This window comes from Sorex fumeus, unplaced genomic scaffold, assembly GCF_029834395.1.
Source record: "Sorex fumeus unplaced genomic scaffold, SorFum_2.1 ptg000069l, whole genome shotgun sequence".
In the NCBI taxonomy this organism is placed as follows: Eukaryota; Metazoa; Chordata; class Mammalia; order Eulipotyphla; family Soricidae; genus Sorex; species Sorex fumeus.
Window position 1 is genome coordinate 2800740 of NW_026606126.1, and position 14236 is coordinate 2814975.

Sequence of the window (14236 nt, forward strand, 5' to 3'; positions counted from 1 at the left end):
ATGCCAGGGCTTAGCTCTACGGCACCCCCCGGCGAAGCGCCGGGAGGCGTGACGGGGCTGCACCGCGACCGGCCCAGCTCTCGGCCCCGCTTCGGGCCGCTGCCTACCCCAGGGCTTAGCTCCACGAAACCCGCCGGGGGAGGGCCTGTCCACACGCCCAGGCTGCCCAGTGCCCAACATGGCTCTCGGCTCCGCTCTGGGCCGCTGCCAACCCCGGGGCTTAGCTCCCTGGCACCAGCGGGCCACTGGCCGGGCCGTACGCCCGGGCCGCCCAGCGCCCTTCACGTCCCTCGGCCCCGCTCCGGCTCGCTGCCGACCCCGGGGCTTAGCTCCGCGGCAACCCCCGGCGGAGGGACAGTCCACGTGCCCGGGTCACACCGTGCCGGCCCTGCCCTGGGCCCCTCTCCGGGCCGTTGCCGAAGCCGGGGCATAGCTTCACGGCACCAACAGGCCGAGGGCCGGGCCGCGAGCCCGGGCCGCCCCGCGCCCGTACCGACGCTTGGCCACGTTCCGGGCCGCTGTCAACCCCGGGGCTTAGCTCTGTGGCACCCGCCGGCGGAGGCCGGGGCCGCGCGCCCGGTCTGCCCCGCGCCCGGCCTGGCCCTCGGCCCCGCTCCGGGCCGCTGCCGAACCCGGGTCTTAGCTAAGTGACACCAGCGGGCCGTGGTTGGGTCCGTGCGCTTGGGCCTCCCCGTGCCCAGCCCGGTCCTCGGCCACGCTCCGGGCCGCTGCTGACCCCGGGCTTAACTCCGCGGCACCTGCGGGCCGAGGACCGGGCCGCGCACCCAGGCCGCCCCGCGCCCAGCCAACCCTCGGCCCTGCCCCGGGCCGCTGCTGACCCCGGGGCTTAGCTCCGCGGCACCCACAGGCTCAGGGCCGGGTCGCGCGCCCGGGCCCCACAGCGCGCGGCCGGGCCCTTGGCCCTGCCGCAGGCCGCTCCCGACCCTGGGGCTTAGCTTGGCGGCACCTGCCCGTGGATGGCCTGGCCGCACGCCCGGGATGCCCCACGCCCAGCGCGGCCCTTGGCCCCACCCTGGGCCGCTGCCGACCCTGGGGCTTAGCTCCACGGCACCCGCTGGAAGAGGACCGGTACGCGCACCCGAGTCCCGCTCCCGTCCCGACCATCGGCCGCGTTGTGGGCCACTGCCCACCCCAGGACTTAGCTCTGCGGCGCCCGCCGTCGGAGGGGTGGGCAGCGCGCCCGGGCTGCCCCGCGCCCGGTCCGGCACTCGGCCCAGCTCCGGGCCACTGCCGACACTGGGGCTTAGCTTCACGCCACCCGCCAGCGGAGGGCCTGGCCACGCGCCCGGGCCGTCAAACGCCCAGTTTTGCCTTCGGCCCCAGTCCGGGCTGCTGCCAACACCGGGGCTTAGCTCCGCGGCACAGGCGGGCTGAGGGCCGGGCTGCGCCGGGGCCGCCCCGCGCCTGGCCCGGCCCTGTCCCCACTCCGGGTCACTGTCAACCCTGGGCCTTAGCTCCGTGGCACCAGCAGGCCGAGGGCGGGACGCGCGCTTGGGACTCCCCGCGCCCGGCCCGGCCCTCGGTGACGCTCCGGGCCACTGCTGACCCCTGGGCTTAGCTTTGCGGCACCCGGGGGCCGAGGGCCGGGACGTGTGCCCGGGCTGCAGCGCGCCCAACCCAGCCCTCGGCCCCGTCCCGGGCCGCTGCCGACCCCTGGGATTAGTTCTGCAGCACCCGCCGGCGGAAGGCCTGGCCGCACGCCTGGGCCGCCGCGCATCCAGCCTGGCCCTCGGCCCCGCCCCGGGCCGCTGCTGACCCCAGGGCTTAGCTCCGCGGCACCCACGGTCCGAGGGCCGGGCCGCCCGCCCGGGCCACACAGTGCCCGGCTCGGTCCTCGGCCCCGCTCCGGGCCGCTGCTGACCCCTGGGCTTAGCTCCGTGACACCAGCGGGCCGAGGGCGGGGCCACGTGCAAGGGCCTCCCCGCGCCCCGCCCGGCCCTCGGCCACGGTCTGGCCCGCTGCTGACCCAGGGACTTTGCCACGCGGCACCCGCTGTCGGATGGCCTGGCCGCCCTCCCGGGCTGCCCCGCGCCCGGCCCAGCCCTCGGCCCCGCCCCGGGCCGCTGCTGACCCCGGGGCTTAGCTCAGCGGCACCTGAGGACCGAGGGCCCGGTCGCGTGCCCGGGTCCCACAGCGCCCGGCCGAGCTCTCAGCCCTACCGGGGGCCGCTGCCGACCCCAGGGCTTAGCTCCACGCCACCCTCCAGCGGCGGTCCTGGCCACACGCCTGGGCCGTCCAGCACCTGGTTCAGCCTTCGGTCCCGCTCCGGGCCGCTGCGGACCGCGGGGCTTAGCTCCACGGCAACTGCCGGCGGAGGGCCAGGCCGTGCGCCCGAGCAGCCCCGCTCCCTTCCTGACCCTCGGCCGCGTTCTGGGCTGCTGTCGACCCCGGGGCTTAGCTCCGCGGCACCCGCAGGCCGAGGGCCTGGCCGCGTGTCCAGGCCGCCCCGCGCTGGTACGGACACTCGGCCGCACTCTAGACCACTGCCGACCCCGGCGCTTAGCTCTGCGGCAACCGCTGGCCGAGGGCCGGGCCGCTCGCCGGGGCCACCCTACGCCCGGCCCAGCCCTCGGCTCCAATCCGGGCCGCTGCCGATCCTGGGCCTTAGCCGCGCGGCATCCGCCGGCGGAGGGCCAGACAGCGCACCCGAGCTGCCCTGCTCCCTTCCTGACCCTCGGCCACGTTCCGGGCCGCTGCTGACCCTGGGGCATAGCTCTGCGGCACCTGACAGTGGAGGGACAGGCCGCGCGCCCTGGCAGTCCTGCTCCCGGCCCGGCCCTCAGCCCCGCTCCGGGCCGCTTCCGACCCCGGTGCTTAGCTCTGCGGCACTCGCGGGCCAAGGGTCGGGCCACGCGCCTGGTCCTCCCCGTGCCCGGCCCGGCCCTCGGCCACGCTCCGGGCCGCTACCGACCCAGGGGTTTTAGCCCGTGGCACCCACCGGCGGATGTCCAGGCCGCGCGCCCGGGCCACCCCGCACCCATCCCGGCCCTCGGCCCCGCCCCGGGCTGCTGCTGACCCTGGGGCTTAGCTCCGCCGCACCCGAGTGCCGAGGGCCGGGCCGCGCGCCCTGGCAGTCCTGCTCCCGGCCCGGCCCTCAGCCCCGCTCCGGGCCGCTTCCGACCCCGGTGCTTAGCTCTGCGGCACTCGCGGGCCAAGGGTCGGGCCACGCGCCTGGTCCTCCCCGCACCCGGACCAGCCCTCGGCCCAACTCCGGAGCGCTGCCGACCCCAGTACTTAGCTCCGCGGCACCCGCCGGCAGAGGACCGGGCCGTGCGCCCGGGCTGCCCCGCGACCGTCCCGGCCATCGGCCCCGCTGCGGGCCGATGCCAATGCTGTGGCTTACCTCCGTGGCACCCGCCGGCGGAGGACCGGGCCACGTGCCTGGGCTGACCCAATACCGTCGGGACACTAGGCCGTGCTCCACGCCGCTGGTGACCCCGGCGCTTAGCCCCACGGTACCCGCTGGCGCAGGACCGGGCCGCCTCGTCCCTCGGCCCCGCCCCGGGCCGCTTCTGACCCCAGGGATTAGCTCCGCAGCACCCGCAGTCCGAGGGTCGGGCCGCGCGCCCGAGCCGCGCCGCTCCCCTCCCGAACCTCGGCCGCATTCTGGGCCGCTGCCGACCCCAGGGCTTAGCTCTGCGGCACCTGCCGGCGGAGGGCTGGGCCAGGCGCCCGTGCCGTCTCGCACCCGGCTTGGCCCTCGGTCCCGCTCCGGGCCGCTGCCAACCGCGGTGCTTAACTCCGCGACACCAGCGGGCCAAGGGCTGGGCCGCGCGCCTGGGCCTCCCCGTGCCCGGCCCGGCCCTCGGTCACGCTCCGGGCCGCTGCCGACCCAGTGGTTTTTGCCCGCTTCACCCGCTGGCGGATGTCCTGGCCATGCGCCCGGGCCGCCCCGCGCCCGGCCAGGCCCTCGGCCCCGCCCCGGGCCGCTGCTGATCCTGGGGCTTAGCTCCGCCGCACCCGCGGATCGAGGGCCGGGCTGCGCACACGGGCTGCCCCGCTCCCGTCCCGACACTCGGCCATGCTCCAGGCCGCTGCCGACCCCGGGCTAAGCTCCGCCGCACCCGCGGGCCGAGGGCCGGGTGGCGAGCCGGGGGTGCCCCGCTCCCGTTCCGGCCATGGCCCAGTTCCGGGCCGCTGCCGAACCTGGGGCTTAGCTCAGCTGTAACCCCCAAAGGAGGGTCACTCCGCGTGTCAGGGCCAGCCGTGACCGGCCCAGCCGTCAGCCCCGCTCTGGGGACCTGCCGACCCCGCGGCTTAGCTCCACGGCACCCGTGGGCCGAGAGACAGGACCGCGCGCCCGGGCTGCCCCGCCCCTTGCCCGGCCCTCGGCCCCGATCCTGGCTGCTGCCGACCCTGGTGCTTAGGTCCGTGACACCAGCGAGGCGAGGACCGGGCCGCGCGCCTGGGCCTCCCCGTGCCCGGCCCGGCCCTCGGCCATGCTCCGGGCCTCTACCGACACAGGGGTTTTTGCCCGCGGCACCCACCGTCGTATGTCAAGGCCGCGCGCCCGGGCCGCCCCACGCCCAGCCCAGCCCTCAGCCCTGCTTCGGGCTGCTGCCGACCCCGGGGCTAAGCTCCACAGCACCAGCGGGCTGAGGGCCGGGCCTCGCGCCCGGGCTGCGCCCCACCTGGACCGGCTCTCGGCCCCGCTCCGGGTCGCTGCCGACCCCGGAACTTAGTTCCGTGGCACCCGACGGCCTAGGGCCGTGCCGCGCGCCTGGGCTGCCCCCTGCCTGGCCCGGCCCTCGGCCCCGCTCTGGGCCGCTGCCAACCCCGGGGCTTTGTTCCGTGGCACCTGCGGGAGAAGGGCCCGGCCGCGCGTATGGTCCACCTGCTCCCGTCCCGACACTCGGTCGCGCTCCGGGCCGCTGCCGACCCCGGGGTTAAACTCCGCGGCACCAGCGGGCCGAGGGCCGGGCCGCGCCGGGGCCACCCCGCACCCGGCCCGTCCCTGGCCCCGCTCCGGGCCACTGCTGACCCTGGGGCTTAGCTCCGCAGCATCCGCCGGCGAAGGCCCGGTCCGCGCACCTGGGCCGACCACGCCCTGCACGGCCCTCAGTTCCGCTCCAGGCAGCTGCCGACCCCGGGGCTTAGCTCCGCGGCACCCATGGGCCGAGGGCTGGGCCGCGCGCCCGGGCCATCCCGCGACCTGCACATCCCTCGGCCCCGCTCCAGGCCGCTGCCGACCCCGGGGCTTAGCTCCGCGGCACCCCCCTGCGGAGGGCCTGGCCACGTGCCCGGGCCGTCCAGCGCACGGTCCGGCCTCCGGCCCCACTCCGGGACGCTGTCGACTCCAGCGATTAGCTCCGCGGCACCCGCCAGCGGAGGACCGGTCCACGTGCCCGGGCTGCCCCAATCCCGTCAGGACCCTCGGCCTCGTTCTGGGCCGCTGCATACCCCAGTGCTTAGCCCCACGGCACCCGCGGTCCGAGGGTTGGGCTGCGCGCCCGAGCCGCCCCGGTCCTGTCCCGCCCCTTGGCCCCGCTCCGGGCCGCTGCGGACCCCGGGGCTTAGCTCCGCGGCACCTGGGGGCTGACGGCCGGGTGGCGAGCCGGAGGGGTCCCGCTCCCGTTCCGGCCATGGCCCAGCTCCGGGCCGCTGCCGAACCCGTGGCTTAGCTGTGCGGTACCCGTCGACGGAGGGTCAGTCCGCGTGCCAGGGCCGGCTGCGACCGGCCTGGCCGTCGGCCCCGTTCCGGGGCGCTGCTGACCCCGCGGCTTTGCTCCACGGCACCAGCGGGCCGAGAGAAGCGCCACGCGTCTGGGTCGCCCCGCACCTTGCCCGGCCCTCGGCCATGCTCCCGGCCGCTTCCGACCCCAGGGCTTAGGTCCCCGGCACCCGCCGGCGGAAGACCGGGCCGCGCGCCCGAGCCGCCCCGCTCCCGTCCCAAACCTCAGCCGCAATCTGGGCTGCTGTCGACCCCGGGGCTTAGCTTGCGGCACCCACCGGCGGAGGGCGGGGAAGCGCGCCCGGGCTGCCTCGCTCCTGGCCCGGCCCTCGGCCCCGCTCCGGGTCACTGCCGATGCCGGGGCTTAGCTCTAAGGCATCCGCGGGCTGATGGCTGGTCTGTGCACCCGAGCCGCCCTGCTCCCTTCCTGACCGTCGGCCGCGTTCCGGGCCGCTGACGACCCTGGGGTTTAGCTCCGTGGCACCCGCGGGCCGAGGGCCGGGGCGATGGCCCAGGCCGCCCCGCGCTGATACGTACACTCGGCTGCGCTCCAGGACCGCTGCCGACCCCGGGGCTTAGCTCCGCGGCACCCACCGGCAGAGGGCCCGGCCGCTCGGCCGGGCCACCACACGCCCAGCCCAGCCCTCGGACCCGCTCCGGGCCGCTGCCGACCGCGGTGCTTAACTCCGCGACACCAGCGGGCCGAGGGCCGGGCCGCACACCTGGGCCTCCCCGCGCCTGGCCCGGCCCTCGGTCACGCTCCGGGCCGCTGCCAACTCAGGGGTTTTTGTCCGCGGCACACGCCGTCAGATGTCCTGGCCGTGCGCCCGTGCCGCCCCGCGCCCGGCCCAGCCCTCGGCCCCGCCATGGGCCGCTGCTGACCCTGGGGCTTAGCTCCGCCGAACCCGCGGGCGTAGGGCCAGGCCGCGCGCCTGGGACTCCCCGCGCCTGGTCCGGCCCTTGGTCATGCTCCGGGCCGCTGCCGACCCCGGGACTTAGCTCTGCGGCACACGCCGGCGGAGGGCCGGGCCATGCACCCGGGCTGACCCACGCCTGGCCCGGCCCTCGGCCCCGCTCCGGGCCGCTGCCGATGCCGGGGTTTAGCTCCGCTGCACACGCGGGCTGAGGGCCAGGCCGCACCGGGGCCGCCCCGTGCCCGGCCCGGCCCTGGCCCCGCTGCGGGCCACTGCTGACCCCGGGGCTTAGCTTCGCGGCACCCATCTGCGGAAGCCCGGTCCTTGTGCCCGGGCCAGCCTCGCCCGTCACAGCCCTCAGCCCCGATCCGGGCCGCTGCCGATCCCGGGGCTTAGCTCCGCGGCACCACGTGCCGAGGGTCGGGCCGCGAGCCGGGGGGACCCCGCTCACGTCCCGGCCATGGACCCGCTCCAGACGGCTGCCGAACCCGGGGCTTAGCTCCACGGCACCAGCGGGCTGAGAGATGGGCCGCACGCCCGCACCGTCCCGTGCCTTACTTGGCCCTCGGATCCGCTCCTGGCTGCTGCCGACCCTGGGGCTAAGCTCCGGGGCACCCACCGGCGGAGGACCGGGCCGCGCACAGGAGCAGCCCCGCTCCAGTCCTGACCCTCGGTCACCTTCTGGACCGCTGCAGACCCCGGGGCTTAGCTCTTCGGCACCCGCGGGTGGAGGGCCGGGTCGCGCACCCGGGCCACCCCGCGCCCGGCCCGGCCCTCGGCCAAGCTCCGGGTCACTGCCGACCCCGGGGCTTAGCTCCGCGGAACCCGCGGGACGAGGGCTGGGCCGCGGGCCCGGGCCGCCCCGCGCCCGGCACGTCCCTAGGCCCTGCTCCGGGGCGCTGCCGACGCCGAGGCTTAGCTCCGCGGCACCAACAGGCCGAGGGCCGGGCCGTACTCCTGGGCCTCCCGGCTCCCAGCCCGGTGCTCGACCACGCTCCGTGCCTCTGCCGACCCCGGGGCTTAGGTCCTCGGCACCCGCAGGCGGAGGACCGGGCCGTGCGCACAGACCGACCGCGCCCTGCTTAGCCCTCAGTCCCGCTCCGGGCAGCTGCCGATCCCGGGGCTTAGCTCCGCGGCACCCGCGGGCCGAGGGCTGGGCCGCGCACACAGGCCGTCCCGCGACCAGCACATCCCTCGGCCCCGCTCCGGGCCGCTGCCGACCCCGCGGCTTAGCTCCGCGGCAACCGCGGCGGAGGGCCGTTCCACGCGCCCGGGTCGCCCAGCGCCCGGCCCGGCCCTCGGTCCCGCTCCGGGCCGCTGCCGATCCCGGGGCTTAGCTTCGCGTTAACCACATGCGGAAGCCCGGTCCTCGCGCCCGGGCCGGCCTAGCCCGTCACAGCCCTCAGCCCCGATCTGGGCCACTGCCGACCCCGCGGCTTAGCTCCACGGCACCCGCGGGCCGAGAGACAGGACCGCGCGCCCGGGCCGCCCCGCGCCTTGCCCGGCCCTCGGCCCCGATCCCGGCCGCTGCTGACACTGGTGCTTAGCTCCGTGACACCAGCGGGCCGAGGATTGGGCCGCGCGCCTGGGCCTCCCCGTGCCCGGCCCGGCCCTCGGTCATGCTCCGGGCCGCTGCCGACCCAGGGGTTTTTGTCCGCTTCACCTGCCGGCGGATGTCCTGGCCGTGCGCCCGGGCCGTCCCGCACCCGGCCCGGCCCTCGGCCCCGCCCCGGGCCGCTGCTGCTCCTGGGGCTTAGCTCCGCCACACACGCGGGCTGAGGGCCGGGCGGCGAGCCGGGGGTGACCCGCTCCCGTTCCGGCCATGGCCCAGTTCCAGGCCGCTGACGAACCCGGGGATTAGCTCAGCTGTACCCCCCGACGGAGGGCATAGCTCTGTAGCACACGCAGGACAAGGGCCTGGCCGCGCGCACGGGCCGCCCTGCTCCCGTCCCGAAATTCGGCTGCGCTCCGGGCCGCTACCGACCCCAGGGCTAAGCTCCGCGGCGCACCAGGGATGTCCCGAGCCGGGCCCGGCCATCGGCCCCGCTCGGGCCGCTGCCGACCCCGGGGCTTAGCTCTGCGGCACACGCGGGCCGAGGGTCGGGATGCGAGCCGGGAGGGCCCCACTCCCGTCCCGGCCATGGCTCCACTCCAGACCGCTGAATAAACCCGGGGCTTAGCTCCGCGGCACCCGCCGGCGGAGGACCGGGCCACGTGCCCGGGCTACCACAATCCCGTCGGGACGCTCGGCCACGTTCTGGGCCTCTTCGATCCCCAGTGCTTAGCCACGCAGCGCACGCGGTCCGAGGGTTGGGCCGCGCACCGGAGCCGCCCCGCTCCAGTCACGACCCTCGGACCCGCTTCGGACCGCTGCCGACCACGGGGCTTAGCTCCGCGGCACATGCGGGCCGAGGGTCAGGCTGCGAGCCGGGGGGGCCCCACTCCCGTCCCGGCCATGGCTCCGCTCCAGACCGCTGAATAAACCCGGGGCTTAGCTCCACGGCACCCGCGGGCCGAGAGATGGGGCCGTGCGCCCCGGCCGTCCCGCGCCTTGCCCGGCCCTCGGCCCCGCTCCCGGCTGCTGCCGACCCTGGGGCTTAGCTCCGGGGCACCCGCCGGCGGAGGACCGAGCCACGTGCCCGGGCTACCACGATCCCGTCGGGACCCTCGGCCACGTTCTGGGCCTCTGCGATCCCCAAGGCTTAGCCCCGCGGCACCCGCGGTCCGAGGGTTGGGCCGCGCACCCAAGTCGCCCCGCTCCAGTCCCGACCCTCGGCCCCGCTTCGGGCCGCTGCCGACACTGGGGCTTAGCTCCGCGGAACCCGCCAGCGGAGGGCCTGGCCATGCGCCCAGGCCTCACAGCTCCCGGCCAGGCCCTCGGCCCCGCTCCGGGCCGCTGCCAACTCCGGGGCATAGCTCTGTAGCACACGCGGGACAAGGGCCCGGCCGCGTGAACGGGCCGCCCTGCTCCCGTCCCGAAATTCGGCCGTGCTCCGGGCCACTACCGACCCCAGGGCTAAGCTCCGCGGCACCAGCGGGCTGAGGGCAGAGCCGCGCGCTCGGGCCGCCCCGCGCCCGGACCGGCCATCGGCCCCGCTCCGGGCCGCTGCCGACCCCAGGACTTAGCTCCACGGCACCTGCCGGTGGAGGACCGGGCGGCGCACCAGGGCTGTCCCGCGCCCAGCCCGGCCATCGGCCCCGCTCGGGCCGCTGCCGACCCCAGGGCTTAGCCCCGCGGCACCCGCGGCCCGAGGGTCGGGCTGCGCGCCCGGGCCGCCCGGCGCCAGCCCGGCCCTCGGCCCCGCTCCAGGCCGCTGCCGACCCCGGGGCTTAGCTCCGCGGCACACGCAGGCCGAGGGTCGGGCTGCGAGCCGGGGGGGGGGCCCACTCCCGTCCCGGCCATGGCTCCGCTCCAGACCGCTGAATAAACCCGGGGCTTAGCTCCACGGCACCCACGGGCCGAGAGATGGGACCGTGCGCCCCGGCCGTCCCGCGCCTTGCCCGGCCCTCGGCCCCGCTCCCGGCTGCTGCTGACCCTGGGGCTTAGCTCCGCGGCACCCGCCGGCGGAGGACCGGGCCACGTGCCCGGGCTACCACGATCCCGTCGGGACGCTCGGCCATGTTCTGGGCCTCTGCGATTCCCAGGGCTTAGCCCCACGGCACCCGCGGTCCGAGGGTTGGGCCGCGCACCCGAGCCGCCCTGCTCCAGTCCTGACCCTCGGCCCCGATTCGGGCCGCTTCCGACCACGGGGCTTAGCTCCGTGGCACTCGCCGGCGTAGGGCCGGGCCGTGCGCCCGAGCTGCCCCGCACCCGGCCCGGCCATCGGACCTGCTCTGGGCCACTGCCGACACTGGGGCTTAGCTCCGCATCACTCTCCAGCGGAGGGCCTGGCCACGCGCCCGGGCCTCCCAGCTCCCGGCCCGGCCCTCGGCCCCGCTCCGGGCCGCTGCCAACTCCGGGGCATAGCTCTGTAGCACACACGGGACAAGGGCCCGGCCGCGCGCACGGGCCGCCCTGCTCCCGTCCCGAAATTCGGCCGTGCTCCGGGCCGCTACCGACCCCAGGGCTAAGCTCCGTGGCACCAGCAGGCCAAGGGCAGAGCCGCGCGCTCGGGCCGCCCCGCGCCCGGACCGGCCCTCGGCCCCGCTCCGGGCCGCTGCCGACCCCAGGACTTAGCTCCACGGCACCTGCCGGCGGAGGACCGGGTGGCGCACCAGGTCTGTCCCGCGCCCTGCCCGGCCATCGGCCCTGCTCAGGCCGCTGCCGACCCCAGGGCTTAGCCCCGCAGTACCCGCGGGCCGAGGGTCGGGCCGCACGCCCGGGCCGCTCCACGCCAGCCCGTCCCTCGGCCCTGCTCCAGGCCGCTGCCGACCCCGGGGCTTAGCTCCGCGGCACACGCGGGCCGAGGGTCGGGCTGCGAGCCGGGGGGGCCCCACTCCCTTCCCGGCCATGGCTCCGCTCCAGACTGCTGAATAAGCCCGGGGCTTAGCTCCACGGCACCCGCGGGCCGAGAGATGGGGCCGTGCGCCCCGGCCATCCCGCGCCTTGCCCGGCCCTCGGCCCCGCTCCCGGCTGCTGCTGACCCTGGGGCTTAGCTCCGCGGCACCCGCCGGCGGAGGACCGGGCCACGTGCCTGGGCTACCACGATCCTGTCGGGACGCTCGGCCACGTTCTGGGCCTCTGCGATCCCTAGGGCTTAGCCCTGCGGCACCTGCGGGCCGAGGGTTGGGCCGCGCGCCTGGGCCGCCCTGCGCCCGCCCGGCACTCGGCCCCGGTCCGGGCCGCTGCCGACCCCGGGGCTTAGCTCCGCGGCACCCGCGGGCCGATTGCCGGGTGGCGAGCCTGGTGGGCCCCACTCCCGTTCCGGCCATGGCCCAGCTCTGGGCCGCTGCCGAACGCGGGACTTAGCTCCACGGCACCAGCGGAGCGATGGCCGGGACGCATGCCTGGGCCGCCCTGCACCCTGCCTAGCCCTCGGCCACGCTCCTGGCCACTGCCGACCCCGGGGATTAGCTCCACTGCACACAACGGTGGAGGGCCGGGACGCGCGCCCGGGCAGACACGCGCCCGGCCCAGCCCTCGGCCCCGCTCCGGGCCGCTGCCGACCCCGGGGCTTAGATCCGCAGCATACGCCGGCCGAGGGCCGGGCTGCGCGCCTGTGCCGCCCTGCACCCGCCCGGGCCCGCGGCACCGCTCCAGGCCATTGCCGAACCCGGGACTTAGCTCCGCGGCACCCATGGGCCGAGGGCCGGGCGGCGAGCCGGGGGGGCCTGCTCCTCTTCTGGCCACGGCCCAGTTCCAGGCCGCTGCCCAACCCGGGGCTTAGCTCAGCAGTACCCGCTGAAGGAGTGTCAGTCTGCGTGCCAGGGCAGTCCGCGACCGGCCCGGCCTTCGGCCCTGCTCCGGGGCGCTGCCGACTCCGCGGCTTAGCTCCACGGCACCAGTGGGCCGAGAGACGGGACCGCGCACCCGGGCCACCCCGCGCCTTGCCCGGCCCTTGGCCCCGCTCCCGGCCGCTGCCTACCCCGGGGCTTAGCGCCGCGGCACCCGCCGGCGGAGGACCGGGCCGCGCGTCCTAGCAGCCCCGCTCCCGTCCCGACCCTCGGACGCAATCTTGGCTGCTGCCGACCCCAGGGCTTAGCTCTGCGGCACCCGCTGGCGGATGGCCAGGCCGCGCGTCCAGGCTGCCCCGCGCCCGGCCAGCCCCCGGCCCCGCTATGGGCCGCTGCCGACGCCGGGGCATAGCTCTGCGGCACACGCGGGTCGAGGGCCGTGCCGCGCCGGGGCCGCCCCGCGCCCGGCCCGGCCCTGGTCCCGCTCCGGGCCACTGCCGACCCTGGGGCTTAGCTCCGTGGCATCCGCTGGCGAAGGCCCGGTCTGCGAGCCCGGACCGACCGCGCCCTTCACGGCCTTCAGTCCCGCTCCTGGCAGCTTCCTACCCCAGGGATTAGCTCCGCAGCACCCGTGGGCTGAGGGCCGGGCCGCGCGCCAGGGCCGTCCCACGCCCGTCACATCCCTCGGCCCCGCTCCGGGCCACTGCCGACCCCGGGGCTTAGCTCCGCGGCACCCCCCGGCGGAGGGCCGGGCCGTGAGCCCATTCCGCACTGCACCCGTCACTGCCTTCGGCCCCCTTTCTGGCCGCTGCCGATCCTGGGGCTTAGCTCCGCGGCAGCCGCCGGCGGAGGGCCTTTCCACGTGCCTGGGCTGCTCAGCGCGCGGACCGGCCCTCGGTCCCGCTCTGGGCCCCTGCAGACCCCGGGGCTTAGCTCCGCGGCACCCGCGGGCCGAGGGTCGGGCTGCGAGCCTGGGGGGCCCCACTCCCGTCCCGGCCATGGCTCCGCTCCAGACCGCTGAATAAACCCGGGGCTTAGCTCCACGGCACCTGCGGGCCAAGAGATGGGGCCGTGCGCCCCGGCCGTCCCGCGCCTTGCCCGGCCCTCGGCCCCGCTCCCGGCTGCTGCTGACCCTGGGGCTTAGCTCCGCGGCACCCCCCGGCGGAGGACCGGGCCACGCACCCAAGCAGCCCCGCTCCCGTCCCGACCCTCGGCCGCGTTCTGGGCCACTGCAGACCCCGGGGCTTAGCTCTGCGGCACTCGCTGGCAGAGGGACGGGCCGCCAGCCCAGGCCACCGTGCGCCCAGCCCGGCCCTCGGACCCGCTCTGGTATGCTGCCGACCCCGGGGTTTAGCTCCACGGCACCAACAAGCCGAGCGCCGGGACGCGCGCCTGGGCCTCCCCGCTCACAGCCCGGTGCTCGGCCACGTTCCGGGCCTCTGCTGACCCCGGGGCTTAGCTCCGCGGCACCCGCGGGCCGAGGGCCGGGCCGCACGCCCAGCCCGACCCGTGCCAGGCACGTCCCTCGGCCCCGCTCCGGGCCGCTGCCGATGCCAGGGCTTAGCTCTACGGCACCCCCCGGCGGAGCGCCGGGCGGCGCGCCAGGGCTGCACCGCGACCTGCCCAGCTCTCGGCCCTGCTTCGGGCCGCTGCGTACCCCGGGGCTTATCTCCACGAAACCCGCCGGGGGAGGGCCTGTCCACACGCCCAGGCTGCCCAGTGCCCAACATGGTCCTCGGCTCCGCTCCGGGCCACTGCCAACCCCGGGGCTTAGCTCCGTGGCACCAGCGGGCCACTGGCCAGGCCGTACGCCCGGGCCGCCCAGCGCCCTTCATGTCCCTTGGCCCCGCTCCGGCCCGCTGCCGACCCCGGGGCTTAGCTCCGCGGCAACCCCCGGCGGAGGGACAGTCCACTGCCCGGGTCACACCGCGCCCGGCCCTGCCCTGGGCCCCTCTCCGGGCCGTTGCCGAAGCCGGGGCATAGCTTCACGGCACCAAAAGGCCGAGGACCGGGCCGCGCGCCCGGGCCGCCTCGCGCCCGTACCGACGCTTGGCCACGTTCCGGGCCACTGCCAACCCCGGGGCTTAGCTGTGCGGCACCCGCTGGCGGAGGCCGAGGCCGCGCGCCCGGTCTGCCCCGCGCCCGGCCTGGCCCTCGGCCCCGCTCCGGGCCGCTGGCGAACCCGGGTCTTAGCTAAGCGACACCAGCGGGCCAAGGTTGGGTCCGTGCGCTTGGGCCTCCCCGTGCCCAGCCTGGTCCTCGGCCACGCTCCGGGCCGCTGCTGACCCCGGGCTTA